Raw genomic sequence first — 6,184 nt, 5'->3', positions numbered from 1 at the left:
AGCAGTCTTCTTACCGTGTTCATTAATGCCGTTCAGCTCACAGGAATGGATGCTCTCCTTGCTGAATTCTGCGTAGAAGTACGTTTTCTTTTTCTGGGACAGAACGGCGTTTACGGTTCTCACACGGAGCTGATCCCCGTCGTATTTAGAACCATCTCACCTCCCTTCGGACGGAAATCTGTCGCCAGACAAACATCCGGACCCAGCGGGTCGGCAGATTTCCTCTCCAGGCCTTCAGGCTGCAGGGGGCTCAGGATGAACAGGGTCGGCTCCACAGGATATGCATCTGCACAGGAACAAAGAACATAATAAACCAGATCCAAACAGCTGCTTACAGGAGTGAATAACTCATAAAAGCAGATTATATAAATAAACTCCCCCCTCTAGGAAATACATTTCTATACATTTTTTAAACATGTCAGCACATTTCTTATAAACATTTTACAGGAACATGTTTTGATTCATTTGAGAGTCTTTAAAGGCCATTTTAATTTAAATTACAATTGAAAAAAAAATGCATGTGCTTTAATCTTTCTAACTATATTAAGTTGATTATTAGAATTAATTAATTCTCAGCAGACAAACAGCGCGACAAACCACATTTCTATGACTTAAACTGAGTTTAAGGCTTAATGTAGTATTAGTATCAGTTAGTCATCATTTGATAAATCAAAGATTTTTGATAAAATAAATCTATATGCAGATGATGCTGTTTTATATTATCACCAATTCAGTCAAATTAGCAATTGAGAAATGATAACTGTCCTTTACTCTGGTGTTTACTTCTGTGTAGCTGATTCATTTCTCTACTACACTTAGACAGAGCTTTTTATGAGCAAAAGGTACTTTGTAAATAGGGTTTATTATTATTATTATAAGTACTGATACGTTTATTAGCAAGTAGATTTCTCCACAGACAAACATGCAGCAAGAACATAAGTGACATTTCTTGTACAGATTAAGTTTGTCATTTATAGCATCATCATTATAATTCTCAGTATTTCCAACAAGAAGAAAACAAAGAAACCCCATTTCAAAGACTTTCAGAATTTAATTTCAGAGCTGGTATTTTTTATTTGTCTGTAAGTATTTAAAACCACTTAAATCTTCAGAAAGACAAGAAAATAACTCAGAACTTTTTTCAGGAGAGATTTGGCTTCTTTTCTGGCTTCAATGAATTTAATTCATTTCATGTTTTAGGTTTTCACTTTAATGCATTTTTTACTTTTCACCTGTAATTGTTTTTATATTCCTTCTTTTACATATAAAGTACTTTGAGTTGCATTCTTTTTTATTATTATTAAAATTATTATCATTATCATTATTTTTATCAATAATATTAGTTATTATAATTTCTCACTAGAACAGCATGACAGAAATATCAAGATTTCTAAGAATTCATTTCCATTTTACTAAAATCACTTAACATATGTAAATGTTAAAATAAATATTTTTAGTTAATATTTATTTTTCAGGACAGATTTAGTTCACATTCTGGCTGCAATGAATCACTGCATTTATAACATTTACACTCCAATACCTTTTAACTCTGATAACTGTGATCGTTATATATCCATAAGTTGTTTTCTCGTTTGTGTAAATCACTTGGGCAACAAATTAATATTATCAGTATTCAGTATAAATATACATCATTATAATAATAATTATAAGTCTGACTTTTCACTTTTCCAAAGAAAGACAGCACACTTTGACACCGTAACATTTCTGAGACTTAAAACGGAATTTAAGAGCCACCAGATTATATTTTAAAATACTTAAGTTCTTTCATTTAAAAACATTTAAGAACTTTCAGACACATTTAGCTTCTGTTTCAATAAACAACTTTGCAGTTCATTATTTTAATGCTTTCTAAGTCTCCACCTGTGATTGTTGAACTTTTGCTTTTTCATAAAAGCGTGAAAGTCACATTATCATTAATCAACATTTTAAATAATTCTCATTACTATAATAAACTGTAACACTGCAAGAAACGACAACAATCCAGTAAAACTTGTTTTTGAGACACAATAGATTTGATTTGACTGTAAGTACTTAAAACCACTAAAATACATTTTTTCCGGACCTTTTGGGCGACAGATGCGACTTCTGTTCTGGCTACAATAAATGACTCTGGATTTAAAACATTTGTTAAAGAGTTTCAGTTTTCTCTTGAATGCTTTTTAACAGAAGTTCTTTTAAGTTATTTTCTTTTTAAAGTAAGTTGAGCCGCATTTCTGGTTCAACAAAATAACGGGTTCATTATTGTTTTCTAGCATTATTATTTCTCATTATTAGCATAATCTAACTAAATGTTTTGACCCGTTTCAGGCTTTGAATTGACAGAATACATAGTTTAAGATATCTCCAGACTTTTCCATATTTTTCTGTATGAATATGAATTTGTTCTCTAGAATCTGTATTTTATTTCTCTGCGTTCAGTGTTCAGGACGCCTCCAGCTTTGTGTCACAGCAGCTCGTTGTCTCCTCACAACTCAACTGATCCATCAAATTTAAGCCTTAAAACATAAAATCTAAATTCCAGAGCTACACAGAAGCTGTAAATGTAATTAATCCTGATGATGTTCACAAAAAAAGAGAGTTTTCTTACCATTAGGCATGACGGTGAGACTGCGTGCTTCCCGAATCTTAAACCATCACAGTGATACAGCGTCGTACAAAAACCTCTCAGCTGTCGGTCGACCTCAGAGAGGATAAAAAAGGTTATAAATCAACATGACACTGACACACATGAGGCTGTAGAACACAGAGGAACAAACACAGAGAGAAGGGTTTATGTGTTTATCAGATTTATGTGAGAATATTGGAAATGTCAGCTGCTCAGCAGACACATGACGTTCAGTAAAAGAGAAGAAAAGAGAGTGTTTTCAGGTAGAAGAATCAGCTGAGGACTCACCTGAGTGTTTCTCTGTTTCTCTGTTGGTTCTGGATGTTTCCTGACTGTTACTACGACTAAAGAGACAGTTTAGAGCCCACTGGAGGTTTTTGTTCAGCTCTGAGTGGATTTTCAGTCAATGTGGAAGCCCACCCCACGGTGAAAAAGCCTCGTACAAAAACCTCTCAGCTGTCACTGCCAGCAAAACAGGAACTATTTTACAGAGAAATTAAACACTAAATAAGAAAGTATTTATCAGTATTTATTCATTTTCCCCTTCTATCTAAATATTATGTAAAATTACATACTGTGTTGTATGAGGTGTAAACAATTGTGAAAAATGTATTTGTCTTAAACCACTTTGAAACTGTCTTGAACCAGTATTAAACTGTCTTAAACCAGTATTAGTCTGACTTAAACCAGTATTAAACTGTCTTAAACCAGTATTAGTCTGACTTAAACCAGTATTAGACCGTCTTAAACCAGTATTAGTCTGACTTAAACCAGTATTAGACCGTCTTTAACCAGTATTAGACTGTCTCAAAACAGTATTAGACTGTCTTAAATCAGTATTAGACCATCTTAAACCAGTATTAGACTGTATTAAACCAGTATTAAACTGTCTTAAACCAGTATTAGACTGCCTTAAACCAGTATTAGACTGCCTAAACCAGTATTAGACCGTCTTAAACCAGTATTAAACCAGTATTAGACTGTTTTAAACCAGTATTAGTCTGCCTTAAACCAGTATTAGACCCTCTTAAACCAGTATTAGACTGTTTTAAACCAGTATTTGACTGCCTTAAACCAGTATTAGACCGCCTTAAACCAGTATTAGACTGCTGCCTTAAACCTGTATTAAACTGTCTTAAACCAGTATTAGACCATCTTAAACCAGTATTAGACTGCCTTCAACCAGTATTAGACCATCTTAAACCAGTATTAGACCGTCTTAAACCAGTATTAAACCAGTATTAGATTACCTTAAACCAGTATTACCCTGCCTTAAACCAGTATTAGACCATCTTTAACCAGTATTAGACTGTCTTAAATCAGTATTAGATCGTCTTAAACCAGTATTGGACTGTCTTTAACCAGTATTAGACTGTCTTAAACCAGTATTAGACTGTCTTAAACCAGTATTAAACCAGTATTAAACTGTCTTAAACCAGTATTAGATTGCCTTAAACCAGTATTAGACTGCCTTAAACCAGTATTACCCTGCCTTAAACCAGTATTAGACCGTCTTAAACCAGTATTAAACCAGTATTAGACTGTTTTAAACCAGTATTAGTCTGCCTTAAACCAGTATTAGACCCTCTTAAACCAGTATTAGACTGTTTTAAACCAGTATTTGACTGCCTTAAACCAGTATTAGACCGCCTTAAACCAGTATTAGACTGCTGCCTTAAACCTGTATTAAACTGTCTTAAACCAGTATTAGACCATCTTAAACCAGTATTAGACTGCCTTCAACCAGTATTAGACCATCTTAAACCAGTATTAGACCGTCTTAAACCAGTATTAAACCAGTATTAGATTACCTTAAACCAGTATTACCCTGCCTTAAACCAGTATTAGACCATCTTTAACCAGTATTAGACTGTCTTAAATCAGTATTAGATCGTCTTAAACCAGTATTGGACTGTCTTTAACCAGTATTAGACTGTCTTAAACCAGTATTAGACTGTCTTAAACCAGTATTAAACCAGTATTAAACTGTCTTAAACCAGTATTAGATTGCCTTAAACCAGTATTAGACTGCCTTAAACCAGTATTACCCTGCCTTAAACCAGTATTAGATTGTCTTAAACAAGAATTAGACCGTCTTAAACCAGTATTAGACCGTCTTAAACCAGTATTAGACTGTTTTAAACCAGTATTAGTCTGCCTTAAACCAGTATTAGACCCTCTTAAACCAGTATTAGACTGTTTTAAACCAGTATTAGACTGTTTTAAACCAGTATTTGACTGCCTTAAACCAGTATTAGTCTGACTTAAACCAGTATTAGACCGTCTTAAACCAGTATTAGTCTGACTTAAACCAGTATTAGACCGTCTTTAACCAGTATTAGACTGTCTCAAAACAGTATTAGACTGCCTAAACCAGTATTAGACCGTCTTAAACCAGTATTAAACCAGTATTAGACTGTTTTAAACCAGTATTAGTCTGCCTTAAACCAGTATTAGACCCTCTTAAACCAGTATTAGACTGTTTTAAACCAGTATTTGACTGCCTTAAACCAGTATTAGACCGCCTTAAACCAGTATTAGACTGCTGCCTTAAACCTGTATTAAACTGTCTTAAACCAGTATTAGACCATCTTAAACCAGTATTAGACTGCCTTCAACCAGTATTAGACCATCTTAAACCAGTATTAGACCGTCTTAAACCAGTATTAAACCAGTATTAGATTACCTTAAACCAGTATTACCCTGCCTTAAACCAGTATTAGACCATCTTTAACCAGTATTAGACTGTCTTAAATCAGTATTAGATCGTCTTAAACCAGTATTCGTCTGACTTAAACCAGTATTGGACTGTCTTTAACCAGTATTAGACTGTCTTAAACCAGTATTAGACTGTCTTAAACCAGTATTAAACCAGTATTAAACTGTCTTAAACCAGTATTAGATTGCCTTAAACCAGTATTACCCTGCCTTAAACCAGTATTAGACTGCCTTAAACCAGTATTACCCTGCCTTAAACCAGTATTAGATTGTCTTAAACAAGAATTAGACCGTCTTAAACCAGTATTAGACCGTCTTAAACCAGTATTAGACTGTTTTAAACCAGTATTAGTCTGCCTTAAACCAGTATTAGACCCTCTTAAACCAGTATTAGACTGTTTTAAACCAGTATTAGACTGTTTTAAACCAGTATTTGACTGCCTTAAACCAGTATTAGACTGCCTTAAACCAGTATTAGACTGCTGCCTTAAACCTGTATTAGACTGCCTTAAACCTGTATTAAACTGTCTTAAATCAGTATTAGACCATCTTAAACCAGTATTAGACTGTCTTAAACCAGTATTAGATTGCCTTAAACCAGTATTACCCTGCCTTAAACCAGTATTAGACCCTCTTAAACCAGTATTAGACTGTTTTAAACCAGTATTTGACTGCCTTAAACCAGTATTAGCAGACGCTTTTATCCAAAGCGACTTACAGGAAGTGTATTCAACATAGGTATTCAAGAGAACTACTAGTCACCAGAAGTCATAAGTGCATCTCCTTTCTTAAACAAGCATCTCAAAGTATAAGCCAGAGCAAAAGTATAGTGCAGAGGCA

This window comes from Anoplopoma fimbria, unplaced genomic scaffold (genome assembly GCF_027596085.1).
Source record: "Anoplopoma fimbria isolate UVic2021 breed Golden Eagle Sablefish unplaced genomic scaffold, Afim_UVic_2022 Un_contig_8518_pilon_pilon, whole genome shotgun sequence".
Lineage (NCBI taxonomy): Eukaryota > Metazoa > Chordata > Actinopteri > Perciformes > Anoplopomatidae > Anoplopoma > Anoplopoma fimbria.
Note: the sequence above shows the minus strand (reverse complement) of the source record.